The sequence below is a fragment of the Ursus maritimus genome, unplaced genomic scaffold (genome assembly GCF_017311325.1).
Source record: "Ursus maritimus isolate PB19 unplaced genomic scaffold, ASM1731132v1 scaffold_13, whole genome shotgun sequence".
Taxonomy (NCBI): domain Eukaryota; kingdom Metazoa; phylum Chordata; class Mammalia; order Carnivora; family Ursidae; genus Ursus; species Ursus maritimus.
The window spans coordinates 9,748,019-9,769,522 of NW_024423675.1; the positions used below are offsets into that span (position 1 = coordinate 9,748,019).

The 21,504-nt window shown below is 36.0% G+C and overlaps 1 protein-coding gene across 1 annotated transcript in view; it reads left to right on the forward strand.

The window, feature by feature from the left end:
* Nucleotides 1-21,504, forward strand: part of KLHL32 (kelch like family member 32) — a 254,364-nt gene that overhangs the window by 203,992 nt on the left and 28,868 nt on the right. The gene's annotated exons all lie outside the window — the stretch shown is intronic.

Here is a 21,504-nt window from a genome sequence, read left to right on the forward strand (position 1 = left end):
TTCTCTGTTTTACATGCTCTCTGATAATGTATTGACATGTATTAGGCCTGATTTTTCTCTTGATCTCCAGAAGAATATATCCTTAAAAATTACTCTTATCTAACCTCACCCTTGGGGGAAGATTTTTAATCACTGCTTCATTATCTTTATAGTCACAGGACTATTCAAAATTTTAATTTTTCTTCAGTCACATCTCATAAGGTATATATATTTTCTCAAGAAATTTTTCCATGTTTTTTCAGTTTTCAGAATTGTTAGCATATAGTTGTTTTGTTACTACTTAGTTATATCCCCCATTACATTCATAATTTTTTTTTTTCCTCTTCTCTTGATTTGTCTTGCCAGAGGTTTGTCTGGGTAGTTAACATACTTAAGTAGATCTAAATCTGCAAGGGTAGCATAAATATGAACAACCTAATTAACAAACTGGTCCTGATGGATGTGAGTTCTGGATTCAATAGTTAGGATAGAGTGGATTTTTTCAGTTTATTGAGATATTAACATTTAATATTGTATTAGTTCAAGGTATACAATAATGTTCTTATATATATACATATATATATACACACACATATGTATACACATATACACATACACATATACACATACACATATATACGTATATATACGTATATATACATATATGTATTGCTAAATGATCACCAAAATAAGTTTAGTTTACATCCATAACTCCACATAGTTGCAAAATGTTTTTCTGTTTGTGATGAGAACTTTTAAAATCTATTCTAGCAACTATTTAATACAGTATTGGTAATTGTACATTACATCCCCAGGATTTATTTATCTAAGTGGAAGTTTGTATCTTCTTTTTTATTGAATTATATATGACATACAAGGTTCCAGTAGCTTCAGGGGCATAGCATAGTGATTCAACAAGTCTATGCATTATGCTGTGCTCACCACAAGTGTTAACTACCATGTGTCACCGTACAATGTCATTACAATGTCATTGACCGTATTCCCTATGCTGTGCCTTTAATTCCCGTGACTTATCCATTCCATAACTGGAAGACTGTATGTCCCACTTCCCATTCCACACGTCCACCTTCCCTCTGGAAACCACCAATTTGTTCTTTGTATTTATGGGTCTCTTTCTGCTTTGTATATTTGTTTTTTTTTAGATTCCACATATAAGTGAAATCATATGGTATATGTCTTTCTCTGTCTGACTTATTTCATTTAGCATAATATTCTCTGGTCCATCCATGTCACAAGTGACAAGATCTCATTTTTTATGACTGGGTAATATTCCATTATATATAATATAATATAATATAATATGTATATATATGTATAATCTATTTGTATCAGTGGACACTTGGGTTGCTTCCATATCTTGGCTATTATTGTAAATAATGCTGCAGTAAACATAGGGGTATCTTTTTGAATTAGCATTTTTGTATTCTTTGGGTAAATACCCAGTAGTAGAATTTTTAGATCATATGGTATTTCTATTTTTATTTTTTTGAGGACACTCCATACTGTGAACACTCCATAGTGTTCACATCAACTTACATCCATCCCTACCAGCAGTGCATAAGGATTCCCTTTTCTCCACATCCTTGTCAACAGTCATTATTTCTTGTCTTTTTGATGCTAATCATTCTCTTTGGTGTGAGGTGATAGCTCATTGTGGTTCTGACGGGCATTTCTCTGATGATTAGTGATGTTGAGTGTCTTTTCATGTGTCTGTTGGCCAACTGTACATCTTTGTTGGAGAACTGTCCAGATTCGTCATCCATTCATTTTTTAATCAAATTTTTGGGGGTTTTTTGGTGTTGAGTTGTGTAAGTTCTTTACATATTTTGCATATTAAGTCCTTATCAGATATATCATTTGCAAATATCTTTTCCCATTCACTGGGTTGCATTTCCATTTTGACGGTTTTCTTCACTGTGCAAAAGCTTTTTACTTTGATGTCGTCTCAATAGTTTATTTTTGTTTTGTTCCCCTTGCCTGAGAAAACATATCTAAAAAAATGTTGCTAAGGCCAGTGTCTTAAGAGATTATTCCTTGTTTTCTTTTAGGAGTTTTATGGTTTCAGGTCACATGTTTAGGTCTTTAGTGCATTTTGATTTTATTTTTTGTGTGTGTGGTAAGAAACTGGTCCAGTTTCATTTTTTTGCATGTAGCTGTCCAGTTTTTCCAACACCATTTATTGAAGAGACTGTCTTTTCTCCATTGTGTGTTCTTGCCTCCTTTGTCATAGATTAATTAACATTGTGAGTGTGGGTTTATTTCTGGGTTCTCTACCCGGTTGCATTGATCTATATGTCTATTTTTGTGCCACTACAGACTATTTTGACTACTGGAGCTTTATAGTATATTTTAAAATTTAGGATTGTGATACCTCCAGTTTTGTTCTTCTTTCATAAAATTGCTTTTGCTTTTTAAGGTCTTTTGTAGTTCCATACAAAGTTTAGTATTATTGCTCTAGTCCTTGAAAAATACTGTTGGTTTTTTGATGGGATTGCATTGAATCTGTAGATTGCTTTGGGTAGTATGGACATTTTAATGATCTTAATTCTTCCAATCTATTAATATGGTATATCTTTCCATTTGTTTATATGTCCATCAATCTTCTTCATTAACGTTTTATAGTTTTCAAAGTACAGGTCTTGCACCTTTCTGGTAAAGTTTATTTCTTGGTATTTTATTCCTTTTTGTGTAATTGTAAATGGAATTGTCTGCTTAATTTCTGTTCTACTTTGTTATTAGTGGATAGAAATGCAAAAAATTTTTGTATATTAATTTTATATTCTGCAACCGTACTAAATTTATTTATCAGTTTTAATAGTTTTTTGGTAGAGTCTTTAGGGTTTTCTACATACAGTATCATGTCATATGCAAATAGTGATAGCTTAAATTCTTCCTTACCAACTTGGATGCCTTTTCTTTTTCTTTCCTAATTGCTGTGTCTAGGACTTCCACTATTATGTTGAATAGAAGTGACAAGAGTTAGCATCCTTGTTTTGATTCTTCAAGAGGAAAAGCTCTCATTTTTTCCCCATTGAGTATAATGTTAACTGTGGGTTTGTAATATATGGCCTATATTATGTTGATATGTTTTCTCTAAATTCACTTTGTTGAGAGTTTTTATCATTAAGGGATATTGAATTTTGTCAAATGCTTGTTCTGCATCTATTGAGATGATCATATGATTTTTATCATTTGTTAATGTGGTGTATCATGATGATTGATTTACAAATATTGGGTCATCCATGCATCCCCAGAATAAAGGCCTCTTGATTATGATGAATTTTTTTTTTTTATTGTAGAATTTGGTTTGCTAATCTTTTGGTGAGAATTTTTTTTTTTTTTTTAAGATTTGTTTATTTTAGAGACAGAGTGAGAAAGAGAAACGGCATGAGCGGAGCAGAGGGAGAGGGAGAGAGAGAATCTCCAGCAGACTCCCCACCGAGTACAGAGCCTGAGATGGGGCTCAGTCCCATGACCTTGAGATCATGAACAGAGCCAAAACCAAGAGTTGGGTGCTCAACTGACTGAGCCATCCAGGTGCCCCGTCTTTTGTTGAGAAATTTTGCAACTGTGTTCATCATGGATATTGGCCTGTAGTTTTCTTTCTTTGTAGGGTCTTTATCTGGTTTTGATATCAGGATAATGCTGGCCTTCTAGAATGTGTTTGGAAGGTTTCCTTCCTCTTCTACTTTTTAGAATAGTTTGAGGAGATTACTGATTAACTCTTCTTTAAATGTTTGGTAGAATTCACTTGTGAACTCATCTCCTCTTGGGCTTTTGGTTGTTGGGAGTGTTTTCATTACTGATTTGATTTTGTTACTAGTAATTGGTCTGTTCCTGTTTTCTATTTCTTCCTGATTCAGTTTTGTAGTATTGTATGTTACTAGGAATTTTCTGTTTCTTCTAGGTTGTCCAATTTGCTGGCATGTAATTTTTTATAGTAGTTTCTTATAATTTGCATTTCTGACAGTTGTAACTTCTCTTTTATTTTGAATTGTATTTTTTTCTTGATGAATCTGGCTAAAGGTCTATTCATTAACTTTTTGAGAACTACCTCTTCATTTCATTGATCTTTTCTGTTTTTTTGGTCTCTCTTTCATTTATTTATGTTCTGACCTATTATTCTCTTCCTTCTAATAACATTGGGTTTTGTTTGCTCTTCTTTTTCTATCTCTTTTAGGTGTAAGGTTATCATAGATTTTTCTTATTCTTGAGACTCCCTGTATCAGTATAAATTTCCCTCCTAGAACTGCTTTATCTGTGTCTAAAATTTTTTTGACTCTTGTTTTTTTCATTTTCCGTTCTCTTCATGTATTTTTTCATTTCCTCTTTAATTCCATCATTGACCCATAGTTTGGGTGGTAGCATGTTGTTTAGCCTCTACATATTTGTGCTTTTTCTTGTAATTGATTTCTAATACTGTAGTGGTCAGAAAAGATGCTTGATATGATTTCAGTCTTCTTAAAAATACTGAGACTTTTGTGGCCTATCCTGGATCTATCCTGGGCCTAACATGTGATCTATCCTGGAGAATGTTCCATGAGCACTTGGAAAAAAATCTGCATTCTGTTGGTTTTCGATGGAATATTTTTTGTATATCTGGTCGAATGTGTCATTCAAAGACCCTGTTTCCTTATTGATTTTCTGCCTGGATGGTCTATCCATTGCTGTAAGTGGGAAGTTTAAAGTCCCCTACTATTATTTTATGACTCCCTGTATGTCTGTTAATATTTACTTTATGCATTTAGGTGCTCCAATATTGGGCTCATAGATAATTACAGTTGTTATGTCTACTTGTTTGACTGATTCCCTTTATCATTCTGTAATTCTCTTGCTTATCTCATTACAGTCTTTGTTTTAAAGTTAGCTTTGTCTGATATAACTATTACTTCCTGGTCTTTTTTTGCTTCTATTTGCATGTAATATCTTTTTTCTTCCCTTCACTCTCAGGCTGTATGTGTCTTAGGTTTGAAGTGAGTTTCTTGTTGGTGACACATAGGTGGGTTTTTTCTTTCTTCTTTTTTTTTTTTCCAATCTATTCTGTCACTTTGTGTCCTTTGAAGCATACAGACCATTTATATTTAAAGTAATTATTGATAGATATGCATTTTGCCATTTTATTCATTCTTTTCTGGTTGCTTTTGTAATTCCTCTGTTACTTTATTTCTTGCTCTCTGTCCTTGTGATTGATGACTTTCTTTAATGTAATGCTTGGTTTTCTTTTTACTCTTTGCGTATCATAGGTTTTTGATTTTGTTTACTGTGAGGTTCATATACACCATCTTAAGTAAATAGCAGTTTATATTAAGTTGATAGTCACAGAAGTTCAAACACCTCTTACAAGAACTTTAATTTTACTCCCCCTTCCACATTTTATGTATATAGTCATCTTTTTATTTTGTGAGTCCCCTGAACTAAATTTTAAGATATTGTTGATTTTACTACTTTAGTGTTTTAACCTTCATATTAGCTTTATTAGTGATTGCTCTACTGCCTTTACTGTATACTCAATATATTTTTTTCTTTCATGGTTTAATTATAATTATGGGCTCTTCCACTTAAAGAAGTCCTTTTAACATTTCTTGTAAGGCTGATTTGGTGGTGATGAACTCTTAACTTTTGTTTGTCTGGAAAACTATCTCCTCTCAATTTTGAATGATAACCTTGCCAGGGGGAGTATTCTTGGTTGTAGGTTTTTTCTTTCAGTACTTTGAATATATCATGCTACTCTCTTAGTGCCTACAAAGTTTCTGCTGAAAAAATCAGCTTATAGCCTTCTGGGGTTTTCCTCATACATAAACAGTTGCTTCTCCCTACCTGTTTTGGAAATTTGCTCTTTATTTTTAATCTTTGACGTTTTAATTATTATGTGTCCTGGTGTTGACCTCCTTGGGTTCATCTTGTTTGAAACTTTTTCTGTTGCCTGGGCTTGGATATCTGTTTCCTTCTCCAGGTTAGGGAAGTATTCAGCTATTGTGTCTTTTTAAAAAAGATTCCTGCCCACTTTCTCTTCTTCTTTGGGATCACTACAAGGTGAATGTTTGTTCACTTGATGATGTCTCCAAGATCTCTTAACTATCCTCACTTCTTAAAATTCTTTTTTCCTCTGCTTATTTTGAGTGCTTCCCACTAACCTGTCTACCAGAATGCTGATCATTTCCCCATCTGCTAATCTATTGTTGATTTCCTTTAGTATATATTTCTTTTCAGTTATTCTTCAACTCTAATTGGTTCTTTTTTTATATTTTCTCTGTATTGAAGTTCTCACTGAGTTTATCCACTCTTCTGTCCAGTTCAGGGAGCATCTTTTTGACCATTATTTTGAACTCTTTATCAGGTAGATTGGTTATCTCTATTCTATTCTTTTTCTGAGATTTTGTCTTGTTCTTTTATTTGGAACATATTCTTCTGCTTCCTCATTTTGATTGACTTTTTGTATTTGTTTTTATGAATTAGGCAGAACAGTTACTTCTAAACTTGAAGGAGTGGTCTTATGTATGCTTGTGCCCTGTGTAGACTGTGTCTGCCTGGTGACTTTAGCTAGCTGGATGGAGCTGCAGCTGGGGTGGGCTGGGAGTTCCAGGACCCTCTGTGCTGGGATTGCCTTGTTGGGATGGGCTGAGCTGAGGTGGGCCTGGGTCAGGGCATTCCTGGGATTCTCTGCAGAGGGAGACATGGCTCAAGCTGAAGTGTGTGCATGCTGAGGGGTCCGAGTGCTCTCCTCACAGAGAGTGTTTTGACAGTATAGCTGAAGCTGAAGGGGGTGAAAGGGTGTCCCAGAGTGCTCCACACAGGGGTGCCCTGGTTGGGGGGGGTGGAGGCAAGGCAGACGCAGTTGGTGACCTGGAGCAGCTGGAGCCTAGGTGAGGCATGAGGGTATCCTGGCAAGTTATCTGGAGTTGAAGTGGTTTGGGCCTGATGTTCTGCAGTGATGTGTACCTGTGTCACCTTGGCAAGATGGCTAGAGCTGTAATGAGTACTTACTAAGGATGTCTTAGTATGTGCTGCACTAGGGCTGCCTTGGTCAGACAGTGGGGGCTGGTGTGGGCTCAGGGCCCAGAGCTCACTGGGACAGTATGGCAGCTAGGGGGCCAGACACTGCTTCTTAACCACTCTATCAGATGAGATCATACAGTTTTTTATCTTTTTCTGACCTATTTCACTTACCATGATGCTGTCGAGGTCCCAGATTACCTTCTTTTTTATGGCTGGATATTATTCCATTGTATGTGTGCACACATGTGTGTATGATCACATTTTCTTTATCCATTCATTCACTGAGAGACACTTAGGTTGTTTGTATGTCTTGGCTGTTATAAATAATGCTGTAGTGAACATGGGGACACAGACATCTTTTCAAGACAATGATTTCATTTCCTTTAGCTATGTAGCCAGAAGCGGAATTTTGGATCATATGGTAGTTTTATTTTTAGTTTTTTGAGGAAACCTCCATACTGTTTTCTACAGTGGCTGTACCAATTTATATTTCTCACAACAGTGTAATAGTGTTTCCTTTTCTCCATATCCTCACCAACACTTATTTCTTTTGGATGACAGCTATTCTAACAGGTGTGAGGCAGTATCTCATTGTGGCTTTGATTACTGTTTCCCCAATGATCAGTGATGTTGAGCACCCTTTGGAAAAATGTCTATTCAGAACCTCTGTTCCTTTTTTAAGCAGAATTTTTTCCCTGTGAGTTTTGGGAGTTCTTTATAGTGTTTTGGATATTAATCCCTTATCAGATATATGATATTCAAATATATTCTCCCATTTGGTAGTTTGTCTTTTCATTTCGATGATAGTTTCCTTTGGTGTGTAGAAAATTTTTAGTTTCATGTAGTCCTACTTATTTATTTATTTATTTATTTATTTATTTTGCCTTTGCTTTTGGTGTTAAATCCAAAAAATCATTGCCAAGACCAATGACAAGGGGTTTACCCATGTTTTCTTCTAGAACTTTTATGGTTTCATGTCTTATGTTCAGTCTTTCATCCATTTTGAGTTGAGTGTGTGTGTGTGTGTGTGTGTGTGTGTGTGTGTGTTGGAAGATAAGGGTCCAGTTTTATCGTTTTGCATGTGGCTGTCCAGTTTTCCAACACTTTTTATTGAACAGACTATTCTTTCTCTCATTTATTCTTGTCTCCTTTGTCATAAATTAATTGATCATATATGTATGGCTTTACTTCTGGGCTCTCTGTTTTGTTCCATTGATCTATGTGTCTGTTTCTGTACTTATGCCACACTTTTTTTATTTGCTATAACTTTGTAATATATTTGAAATCAGAAAGCGTGGTGACTTAGTTCTGCTTTCTTAAGATTGCTTTGAATATTTGGGGTCTTTTGTAGTTCCATACAAATTTAAGCTGTTTCTTTTCTTTTTCTGTGAAAAATGCCATTGATAGGGATTGCATTGCTTTCAGTAGTATGGACATTTTAATAATATTAATTTCCCCAATCAGTGAGCATAGAATATCTTTTTATTTCTGTCATCTTAAATTCTTTCACCAATGTCTGATAGTTTCCAGTGTACAGATCTTTCTCCTCCTTGGTTCAATTTATTCCTAGGGATTTTATTCTTTTTGCTACAATGATAAATGGGATTGCTTTCTTAATTTCTCTTTCTGATAGTTTGCTGTTGGTGTATAGAAATGCAACTGATTTTGTATATTTGTTTTGTATCTTATATCTTTACTGAATTTATTAGCACTAACAGGTTTTTGGTGGAGTCATTAGAGTTTTCTACATATAATATCATGTCATCTGCAAATGAAAACAGTTTTATATCTTCCTTTCTGATTTGGATGTCTTTTATTTCTTGTATAATTGCTTTGGTTAGAATTTCCATTATAATGTTGAATAAAAGTGGCAAGAGTGGGCATCCTTGTCAAGTTCCTAATCTTAAAGGAAAAGCTTTTAGCTTTTCACTGTTAATTATGATGTTAGCTGTGGTCTTGTTTTATATGCCTTTTATTATGTTGAGGTATATTCCTTATATGCCCAGTTTTTAAAGAGTTTTTATCATGAATCAGTGTTGAATTTTGTCAAGCACATTTTTTTGCATCTAATAGATCATCGTTTGATTTTTATCCTTCACTTTTCACATTGGTTGATTTGCATGTGTTGAACCACCCTTGTGTTGCTGGAATCAATCCCATAATATATGACACTTTTAATGTATTGTTGAATTTGGTGTGCTAATATTTTCTTGAATTTTTAGCATCTATATTCATCAGGGATATTGGACTGTAATTTTCTCTAGTGTGCTTGTGTGGTTTTGGTATTAGGGTAATGTTGGCCTTGTAAAACAAGTATGGGAATGTTCCCTTTTATTTTTTAGGAGAAGTTAAGGATTGGTATTAATTCTTCTTTAAATATTTGGTGGCATTCACCAGTGAAGCATCTGATCCTGAATTTTTCTTTGTTGGTTTTTGATTACTGATTCATTCTCTTTATTAGTAATTGCTCTGTTCAGATTTCCTATTTCTTCATAATTTAGTCATGTTGAGTTGTATGTTTCTAGGAATCCATTTATTTTAGGTTGTCAAATTTATTGGTGTATAATTGTCATAATAGCTTTTTATGATTCTTTGTATGGTATCATTCTTTGTATGATTCTTTGTATGGTATTTTTTGTAATTCTCCCTCTTTATTTCTAATTTTATTTAAGTTCTCTTTTTCCCTTGGTACGTCTAGCCACAGATTTGTCTACTTTGTTTATCTTTTCAAGAAAAGCAGCTCACTTTTACTGACCTTTGTTATTTTTAGTCTTTATTTATTTCTATCCTAATCTTTGTTATTTCCATTCTTTTACTAACTTTGGGCTTACTTTGTTCTTCCTTTTTTAGATCCTTGACCTGTAAAGTTAGGTTGGGTGGTCTTTTTCTTTCTTTTTTCTTAATTTAGGCATTTGTCACTATGAGCTGTCCTCTTAGAACTGCTTTAGCTGCATCCCATAAATTTTAGAATGCTGTATTTCCATTTTCATTTGTCTTATGATGATTTCTGATTTTCTTCTTTGACCCACTGGTTTTTCAGTAACATGTTGTTTAATCAAGTATTTGTGAATTTTTCCATTTTTCTTCTTGTAATTTCTAGCTTCATACCATTGTGGTTGGAAAAGATGCTTCATATGACTTCAATCTTCTTAAATTTATTAAGAGATGGTTTGTGTTCTATATGATCTATCCTGGAGAATGTTCCAGATTATGTTTTTCTTAAATGTACATGGAAAATTTATAAAAACCAATCAGGTACTACAATTAAGAGAACATTATTATGTTTCAAATATTAAGCATTACATAGATCGTAATCTGTAACTACAATGCAATTAGGTAAAACTCAACAAAAAGTTACATAAATCCCTATATATTTGGAAATAATTAAACACATTGCTACATAATGTATTGGCTAAAGAAGAAGTCATGATGGAAGTTTAAAAAATAGCCACAACGGAGTGATAATGAAAATACACAGCAAAGTATATGGGGTAGATAAAGCTTAATAAGTTAGAAAATGAATCAATAATAAACTCAAAGTAGAAGGGGAGAGACAATAAAAAAAATAAGAGGAAACAACTGAACTAGGAGACAATACAGTAGAAAAAATATTAAAGCCACATGTTCTTTTAAAAAGCATGAAATTTTTTGAGTGTGTTTTAGTTAATTGAAGGGTGCCTTGGACTGCAACTTGGGCCTATTTTTTTGGATAACAATTTTCTCTTAAGGAGTGTGTCTGATCTTCTGTCTAAGCATTAATGAATCAGTCTTCACTGACTTTAGGGTTTCTTTTTGTTCTTACTTTTGAGAATTGTAAAAAATTCAACTGGGCAACAGGTAGTGCTCTGTAATGCTGGAACCCTGGTTTTTAAGTAGCTTTGGGATCCTTCACTTGACTACGTGCAACATGCCATGGAGCATACTCTAGAGTAGTCTAAGGATAAAGGTGATTCTGAAAGAGGCAATTTGTAAATATTTTAGTCAGGAACTGTATTAGTGGAAGGAATTCTGCCTCGAAGATTGGACAATATTCTAAATACTGACTTTATCAAAATATTTTAATTCCTGTATAATTAACATACAGTGTTATATTAGTTCCAGGTTTACCAGATAGTGATTCACCAATTCTATACATTACTTAGTGCTCATCGTGATATGTGTACTCTTAATCCGCTTCACCTATTTCACCCATCCCCCTATGCACTTTCCCTCTGGTAATAATCAGTTTGTTCTCTAAGAGTCTGTTTTTTGGTTTGTCTTTTTTTTCTTCTTCTTTGTTTTGTTTCTTAAATACCATATGTGACTGAAATCATATGATATTTTTATCTGACTTACTTCACTTGTCACTATACTCTCTAGATCCATTGATGTTGTTGCAATTTGCAAGATTTCATTCTTTTTTTATGGCTGAGTAAAAGTCTATTCTGTATATATACCACACCTTCTTTATCCATCTAACAGTGGACACTTAGGCTACTTCCATAATTTGGCTATTATAAATAAGGCTGCAATAAACATTGGGGTGCATATATCTTTTTGAATTAGTGTTTTCATATTTTTGGGGTAAATACCCAGTAGTGGAATTACAGGATCATATGGTAATTCTCTTAATTTTTTTGAGGAACCTCTATACTGTTTTCCACAGTGGCTGCATCAGTTTGCATTCCCACCAACAGTGCACAGGGTTCTTTTTCTCCACATTCTCACCAAAAGTTGTTGTTTTGTGTTTTTTATTTTAGGCATTCTGACAGGTGTGAGGTCATAGCTCATTGTGGCTTTGATTTGCATTTCCCTGATGATGAGTAATGTTGAGTGTCTCTTCTTTTTTTTTTTTTTTAATTTTAAGATTTTATATATTTATTTGACAGAGAGAGACAGCCACCGAAAGAGGGAACACAAGCAGGGGGAGTAGGAAAGGAAGAAGCAGGCTCCCAGTGGAGCAGGGAGCCCGATGCAGAGCTCGATCCCAGGACCCTGGGATCATGACCTGAGCCGAAGGCAGATGCTTAATGACTGAGCCACCCAGGTGCCCCTTGAGTGTCTTTTCATGTGTCTGTTGGCCTTCTCTGTGTCATCTTTGGAGAAATGACTGCTCTCAGGGTGCCTGGGTGGCTCAGTTAGGTGTCCAGCTCTTGATTTCAGCTCAGGTCATGATCTCAGGGTCCTGGGATCAAGTGGGGAGTCTGCTTGAGGATTCTGTTCCTCTCCCTCTGCCCCTCCCCCTGCTTGTGCACACTCTTTCTCTTTCTCTAAAATAAATAAATAAATCTTTAAAAAAACAAAGAAGTGTCTGTTCATGTCTTCTGCCCATTTTTTAATTGGATAATTGTTTCTGGGTATTAAGATGTAGAAGTTCTTTATATATGTTGGATGCTAATATATTATCAGATATGTCATTTGCAAATATCTTCTCCCATTTGGTGTATTGTCTTTTAGTTTTGTTGATTGTTTGCTTTGCTGTGCAGAAACTTTTTATTTTGATGTAGTCCTAATAGTTTATTTTTGCTTTTGTCTCCCTTTACTTAGGAGACCTATCTAGTAAAATGTTGCTGTGGCTGATGTCAGAGAAATTGCTGCCTGTCCTCTCTTCTAGGATTTGTATTGTTTTATGTCTCACATTTAGATTTTTAGTCCATTTTGAGGGGTTTTTTTTTGGTGTGTGTATGGTATAAGAAAGTGGTCCAGTTTCATTCTTTTGCACATAGGTGTCCTGTTTTCCCAACACCATTTGTTGAAGAGACTGTCATTTTCCTGTTGCATATTCTTTTTTTTTTTTTTTAAGATTTTATTTATTTATTTGACAGAGAGACAGCCAGCGAGAGAGGGAACACAAGCAGGGGGAGTGGGAGAGGAAGAAGCAGGCTCCCAGCAGAGTATGGAGCCCGATACGGGGCTCAATCCCAGGACCCTGGGATCACACCCTGGGCCGAAGGCAGACACTTAATGACTGAGCCACCCAGGTGCCTCTCTGTTGCATATTCTTGCCTACTTTGTCAAAGATTAAATGACCATGTAATCATAGGTTCATTCCTGGGCTCTATATTCTATTCCATTGATCTGTGTGTCCATTTTTGTGCCAGTACCATACTGTTTTGATTACTATAGCTTTGTAGTATATCTTGAAATCTGAGATTGTGATTCATCCAGTTTTTGCTCTTATTTTCAAGATTTCTTTGGCTATTCATGGTCTTTTGTGGTTCCATATAAATGTTAGGATTACTTGTTCTAGTTTTGTGAAAAATGCTGTTTAAATTTTGATAAGGATCACATTAAATCTGTAGATTGCTTTGGGTAGTATGGACATTTTAACAATATTTGTGCTCCCATTCCATGAGCATAGAATATCTTTCCATTTGTTTGTGTCATCTTCAATTTCCTTCATCAATGTTTTATAGTTTTCAGTGGACCAGTCTTTTACCTCCTTGGTTAAGTTTATTCTTAGGTATCATATTATTTTTGGTGCAATTGTAAATGGGACTGTGAATATTGAACCACTCTTGCCTCCCAGTAATAAATTTCACTTAATCGCGGTGATTGATATTTTTAATGTATTGTTGGATTTGTTCTGCTAATATTTTATTGAGGATTTTTGCATCTATGTACATCAGAGATATTGGCCTGCAATTCTCTTTTTCTGTAGTGTCTTTATCTGGTTTGGTATCAAAGTAATGTTGGTCTCCTAGAATGAATTTAGAACTTTCCTTCCTCTTCTACTTTCTGGAATAGCTTGAGAAGAATAGTGTTAATTCTTAAATGTTTGGTAGAATTGACCTGTGAAGCTGTCTGGCCCTGGAATTTTGTTTGTTGGAAGTTTTTGGGATTACTGATTCAATTTAAGTGCTTGTAATCAGTCAGTTCAAATTTCCTATTTCTTCCTGATTCAGTTTTGGGAGGTTATATGTATCTAGGAATTTATACATTTCTTCTAGGTTGTCCAGTTTGTTAGTATATAATTTTTCATAATGTCCTTTTATAATCCTTTGTATTTCTGTGGTGTTGGTTTAGTTTCTCATTTTTAATTTCTGATTTTGTTTGAGCCCTCTCTCTTTCTTTGTTTTAGGAATCTGGCTAAAATTTTATCAATTTTGTTGATCTTTACAAAGAACCAACTTCTGGCTTCATTGTTTTTTTTTGTTTTTGTTTTTATTGTCTATTTATTTCTGCTTTCATCTTTATTATTTCCTTCCTTGTACTGGTTTTGAGTTTTGTTTCTTCTTCTTTTTCTAGCTCCTTTAAATGTAAAATTAGGTTGTTTATTTGAGATTTTTTTCTCACTTCATGAGGTAGGCCTGTATTCCTATAAACTTCCTTCTTAGCACAGTATTTGCTACATCCCAAAGATTTTGGACCATTTTGTTATCATTTTCATTTGTTTCCGTGTATTTCTTTTTTAAAGTAAGCTCTACACCCAATGTGGGGCTTGAACTCATGACCCCAAGACCAAGAGTTGTGTGCTTTACTGACTAAGCCAGCCATGCATCCCTCCATGTATTTTTTTGATTTCTTCTGTGATTTCTGCTTGTCCCATTCATTGTTTAGTAACATGTTATTTAAGCTCCATGTATTTATGTTCCTTCCAAATTTTTCCCATGGTTGGTTTCTAGTATTACAGAGTTCTAGTTAAAAAAACAAAAACAAAACAACAACATAGTATGATTTCAATCTTTTAAATTTATTGAGACTTGTTTTGCGGCTTAACATGTGATTTGTTCTGTGGAATGCTCCATGTGCCCTTGAAAAGAATGTGTGTTCTGCTGTTTTAGGATGAAATGTTCTGAATGTATCTGTTAGACCCAGTTCGTCCAATGTATCATTCAAAGCCACTGTTTCCTTATTGCTTTTCTGTTTGGATGATCTGTAGTTTGGCATAAGTGTGTTGTTAAAGTCCCCTGTATTATTACTGTTGTATTGTTAATTACTTCCTTTATATTTGTTATTAGCTGCTTTATGTATTTGGGTGCTCCCATGTTGGGTGCATCAATATTGTTATAAATTCTGTTGTCTTTATGATTTTGTGAGGTCATTCTTCATCTTTTGTTGAAGAGTTTGTTTTCAAGTTTATTTTTCCTGACATAAGTATTGCTACTCTGGCTTTCTTTTCACTTCCATTTGCATGATAATGCTTTTCCATCCCTCCACTTTAGTCCACATGAGTCTTTAGGTGTGAAATGAGTTCCTTGTAGGGGTATTTTTTAATCCACTCCATCACCTGTGTCTTTTGATTGGAGAGTTTAGTCCATTCACATTCAAAGTAATTATTGACAGGTATATACTTATTGCCATTTTGTTACTTATTTTATTATTTTTCTAGTTCTTCCCTGTTCCTTTCTTTTGCTCTCTTCTTTCATAGTTTGTTAGCTTTCTTTAGTGATATACTTGGATTCCTTTCTCTTTATTTTTTGCATATCTATTACTGGTTTTGTATTTGTAGTCATCATTATGTTTATATATAACATCTTATGCATATAGCAGTCTAAATTCATTTGATGGTCACTTAAGTTTGAACCCACTTTAAAAGCACAACGTTTTTACTTCTCTCTCCCCTACATTTTAGATACATGTTGGCCTACTTCACATCCTCCTTTTTACTTTGTGAATCCCTTGACTGATTTTTATAGATATACTTAATTTTACTTTTGTGTTTCCTACTTTTTACTCTTGCTTATGTCTTTCCTTTCTATTCAGATAGTCCCTTTTAACATTTCTTGTAAAGCTGATTAAGTGGGCATGAATTCCTTTAACTTTTGTTTGGAGAACTCTTTATCTCTCCTTCTATACCGAATGATAGCCCTACTGGAGAGAGTATTCTTGGCTGCAGGTTTTTTTCTTTTAGCACTTCGAATGTATCATGCCATTCTCTTCTGGCTTGCAAAGTTTGTGCTGAAAAATCAGCTGATAGCCTTATGGGTTTTTCTTGTAACTGTTCTCTTTTCTCTTGCTTTTAAAAGTCTCTGTCACTACTTTTTGCCATTTTAATTACTGTGTCTTTTGGTATGTACCTCCTTGGGTTGAATTTGTTGGGGGCTCTCTGTGGCTCTTGGATCTGGTTTTCTGTTTCCTTCACCAGATATGGGAAGTTTTCAGCTATTATTTCTTTAAATCAATTTTCTGTCCTCTTTCCTCTCTCTTCTCCTTCTGGGATCCCTTTAATGTGAATATTAAGCTTGATAGTGTTCCTGAGTTTCCTTAATCTAGTCTCATTTTTTTTTTTTCTCTCTCTCTTGTTCAGATTGATTGCTTTCCATCTCTCTGTTCCCCAGGTCACTGAACTGTTCTTTTGATTCCTGTAGTCTACTATTTATTCCATTGAATGTGTGTTTTAATGTGAGTTATTGAGTTCAACTCTGTTTATTTATGTTTTCTCTTTATTGAGGGTCTCATGGAGGTCTTCCACTCTTTTCTCAAGTATCTTTATGACATTACTTTAAATTCTTTATGAGGCATATTATATCTGTTTCACTTCGGTCTCTTGCTGTGGTTTTGTCTTCTTTCATTTGGGACATATTCCTCTGTCTCTTCCTTTTGCCTAACTCTGTGTTTCTTTGTGTTAGGAAAGTCAGCTATGTCTCCTGCTCTTAAGAGTATTGGCCCTCTGAAGAAGAGGCTCCATGCTGCCCTGTAGTGTAATATTGCCTATTCACCAGAACCTGGCACTTCATGGGACGTCTCGTGTGTGTTGTGTATGCCCTACTCTTGTGGCTGAGCTACATTTGCCTTTAGCCCTGTCCTTCAGTGGCTCTCATTGCCTGTTGTAGGCAGTGTTTTGTCCCTTTGTTGTTACTAAGACAGTCAGGGGTCGCTTTGAGTTTGAGTTGGGTCGGGTCAGGCTTTTATCAGAGCACAGTATCACTGGACTGCAGGGTGCTCTTCCTGTGTTGTTTCCTGAGAAGCTTTTGTTGGTGATTGGGGTGTACAATCAGACCAGATGTCTAATCCCAGCTCACTGCTGGGGCCATGGTTGAACTGGTTTGTGTGGTTTTAGTCCCCCCTCCCCAGGGCAGGAGTGGTGGTGCTGGGAAGGTGCTGGGCTGTTGCTGACCCCTGTTGGGGCTGCTTGCATACTGTCACACTTGTGGCACCACTTTCGATGGACTTTCGTTGAGGGTGTGTTGGAGGAAGTGCATCCATGGGAGAATGGGGAGTGGGAATGTTGGTGGTGCATGTGATGTTAGCAAGGTTTGCATGTTCTGCTTTGGGAAGAAGTCTGTAGCCACTTTAGAAAACTCCTGCTGAAGCCAAGATGCAGGGGCTGGGTTTGCAGGAGAGTACAGTGGTGGAAAGAGCTCCTAGCAAGCTAGATGGAGACTCCTTATGCTGGGATGATTCTTGCCAGGTGTCTGTGTATCTAGGCTGGAGGGCAGGGGGTGTAAATGGCACCTGCCAGCTCTTTTGTTCCTAGAGAAATCTCCCAAAGATCTCTGGCCCTCCAGCAGTTGCTCACATCTCTATCTCATATACCCCAAGCATCTTTAAAACTGCTGTTTCTATACTGTATCTCAGTGGGGCTGTTATGCTGTATCTTTAAGGGTGGAGACTCCATTTCCTATCACCATCCTGTTCTCCCAGAGCTGAGCCTGCTGTTTTATAAAGTTCTAGATGTTAAGCCCCACTAATTTTAAGAACTCAAGAAGTGAAGCCCCACTAGCTTTCAAAGCCAAATGTTATGGGGGATCTGACTTCCAAGTGCAGGTCCCCTGTGGCTGGGGTACCTGGTGTGGGGGTCTGCTACTTTCCCCTCTTGTGCTTACAGCATTGCTTCTACCTGCAGACAGTCCTGCATGTTAGTTTGGCTCCCACCCACATCTCCACCCTTCCTTCCCTCTTCTATGTGGCCTTTTGTCTACATTTACCTGTTGAGAGTCTTTGGTCATTTTCTGGGTTATTTACACTGATGTGGGTGTTGTCTAGGTGTACCCATGGGACAAAGTGAACCTAGGATCCTCTTAGTCTGCAATCTTCCCCAAAGGCTTAATATATTTGCTTTCTTAGAAAGCCAGAATTATGGTTAGATCTGTGTTCCAACAACCATTTTGATTTACAAAATCAATCATTTTGAAAATGTGTTTATTCCCATGGCTGGCACAGTGGTCCTACACTGAACATATAAATTTAGAAAGGCTTTTAGGAGCCTTTACTGTTTATGGGTAATAAGTGTCCATATAAACATTTGGATAGTGACTTAAATAGATGTTTGGAATAGAAGTCTTCCTGGATTATACACTCATCATATATCATGTTTCATTTTAGTTATTGACAATTGGTTATAGGTTGTATTATCATTCTTTCTGAACTGTAGTTGCACAATCAAATACCTGCTTACTTTATGCATAACTAAGGAACTATTTATTTTGGTTAAATAACAGTGATATATTGATTGTTGGAGAGGCTACTTATATGTTCAGAGGCAAGCTGCTTCTTTACTGCTTGCAGGAAGAATATCCATCAGAGAAGCTAGATGAGAGACTGGAATAATGTTTATGAGAAAATGGTGATTAGACAGTAGAAATTCCGAAGTACAAACCAACAGGTTGTAAAGTACAGGGAACTGTGGTGGAGAAAATAGTAAATATGCTAAAAATATCAAAGTTTAAATTTTTAATTAGTCACACATTGATATAATACTTGGATTCTAAGGGCATGGCTAAGATTAATGAAGATCATACTTAAATAGTTCAAAGATGTTGGTCCTTTAACATCCAGGACTAAAGTCATTTTTTGCTCTTGAAAATACCAGAAAATAACCAGTTTCTTTAGGCTGCCCCTTATGAACTTTTTTTCCCTTTATTATGATATGTTAGTCACAATACAGTACATCATTAGTTTTTGATGTAGTGATCCATGATTCATTGTTTGCGTATAACACCCAGTGCTCCATGCAATACGTGCCCTCCTTAATACCCATCACCAGGCTTGCCCATCTCCCCCCCCCCCCAAACCCCTCAGTTTCCCAGAGTCCATAGTCTCTTGTGGTTCATTTCCCCTTCTGTTTACCCCCCTTCATTTTTCCCTTCCTTCTCCTACCAATCTCCCTGCTATTCCTTGTGTTCCACAAATGAGTGAAACGATATAATTGTCTTTCTCTGCTTGACTTATTTCACTTAGCATAATCTCTTCCAGTCCCATCCATGTTGATGCAAATGTTGGGTAATCATTCTTCCTGATGGCTGAGTAATATTCCATTGTATATATGGACCACATCTTCTTTATCCACTCGTCTGTTGAAGGGCATCTTGGCTCCTTCCACAGTTTGGCTATTGTGGACAATGCTGCTATGAACATTGGGGTGCATATGGCCCTTCTCTTCACTACGTCTGTATCTTTGGAGTAAATACCCAGTAGTGCAATTGCTGGGTCATAGGGTAGCTCTATTTTTAACTTTTTGAGGGACCTCCACACTGTTTTCCAAAGTGGCTGTACCAACTTGCATTCCCACCAACAGTGTAAAAGGGTTCCCCTTTCTCTACATCCTCTCCAACATTTGTTGTTTATTGCCTTGTCAATTTTTGCCATTCTAACTGGTGTAAGGTGGTATCTCAGTGTGGTTTTGATTTGAATTTCCCTGATGCCTAATGATTTTGAACATTTTTCCATGTTTCTGGTAACCATTTGTATGTCTTCGTTGGAAAAGTGTCTGTTCATATCTTCTGCCCATTTTTTTGATCCTTTGTTTCTTGGCTTTTGAATTTGAGAAGTTCTTTATAGATCTTGGATACCAGCCTTTTATCTGTAGTGTCATTTGCAAATATCTTCTCCCATTCCATGGGTTGCCTCTTTGTTTTGTTGACTGTTTCCTTTGCTGTGCAGAAGCTTTTTAAAAGTTTATTTTTGCTTTTGTTTTCCTTGCCTTTGGAGACATGTCATGAAGGAAGTTGCTGTGGCCAGTGTCAGAGAGGTTACTGCCTATGTTCTCCTCCATGATTTTGATGGATTCCTATCTCACATTGAGGTCTTTCATCCATTTGGAGTTTATCTTTGTGTATGGTTTGAGAGAGTGGTCAAGTTTCATTCTTCTGAATATAGCAGACAATTTTCCCAGCACTATTTATTGAAGTGACTGTCTTTTTTTCACTGGATGTTTCTTCCTGCTTTGTCAAAGATTAGTTGATCATAGAGTCGAGGGTCCATTTCTGGAGTCTGTATTCTGTTCCATTGGTCTATGTGTCTGTTTTTGTGCCAGTACCATGCTTTCTTGGTGATCACAAGTATAGTTCCATCTCCAGCTGTTTAAGGTGAGAGTATAAGGACTGCATTTTAGATTTTTCTATTGAGTGAGGCTTGAATGGCTATGTATTTAACCCTTAGGACTGCCTTTGCAGTGTCCCATAGGTTTGGACTGATGTATAGTAGTATAGTTTGAAATCAGGCAACATGATGCCCCCAGCTTTGTTTTTCTTTTTCAACATTTCTTGGGCAATTCGGGGTCTTTTCTGGTTCCACACAAATTTTAGGATTGTTTGTTACAGCACTTTGAAAAATGTCATTGGTATTTTGATTGGGGTGGCGTTGAAAGTGTAGATTGGTCTGGGTAGCATAGATGTTTTAACTTTGTTTATTCTTCCAATCCATGCACATGGAATGTTCTTCCATTTTTTGGTGTCTTCTTCAATGTCTTTCATCAGTGTTCTGTAGTTTCTAGATCCTTTACCTCTCTGGTTAGGTTTATTCCAAGATATCTTATGGCTTTTGGTGCTATTGTAAATGGAATCGATTCCCTAATTTCTCTTTCTTCAGTCTCATTGTTCGTGTATAGAAATGCAACTGATTTCTGAGCATTGATATTTGTATCCTACCACATTACTGAATTGTTGTATGAGTTCTAGTAATTTGGGGGTGGAGTCTTTTGGGTTTTCTATGTAAAGTATCATGTCATCTGTGAAGAGAGAGTTTGACTTCTTTGCCGGTTTGAATACCTTTTATTCCTTTCTTTTGTCTGACTGCTGTTGCTAGGACTTCTAGTACTATGTTGAACAATAATGGTGAGAGTGGGCATCCTTGTCGTGTTCCTGATCTTAAGGGAAAGGCTCTCAGCTTTTCCCCATTGAGAATGATATTCGCTGTAGGCTTTCCATAGATGATTTTTATGAAATTGAGGAATATACACTCTATCCCTACACTCTGAAGGGTTTTAATCAGGAAAGGATGCTGCATTTTGTCAAATGCTTTTTCTGCATCAATTGGGAGGATCATATGGTTCTTGTCTCTTCTCTTATTACTGTGTTCTGTCACACTGATTGATTTGTGAATGTTGAACCATGCTTGCATCCCAGGGATGAATCCCACTTGGTCATGATGGATAATCCTTTTAATGTACTGTTGGATCCTATTAGTTAGATCTTGTTGAGAATTTTGGCATTCGTATTCATCAGGGATATTGGTCTGTAATTCTCCTTTTTGATGGGGTCTTTGCCTGGTTTTGGGATCAAGGTAATACTGGCCTCATAGAATGAGTTTGGTAGTTTTCCTTCTGTTTCTATTTTTTTGAAACAGCTTCAGGAGAATAGGAATTAT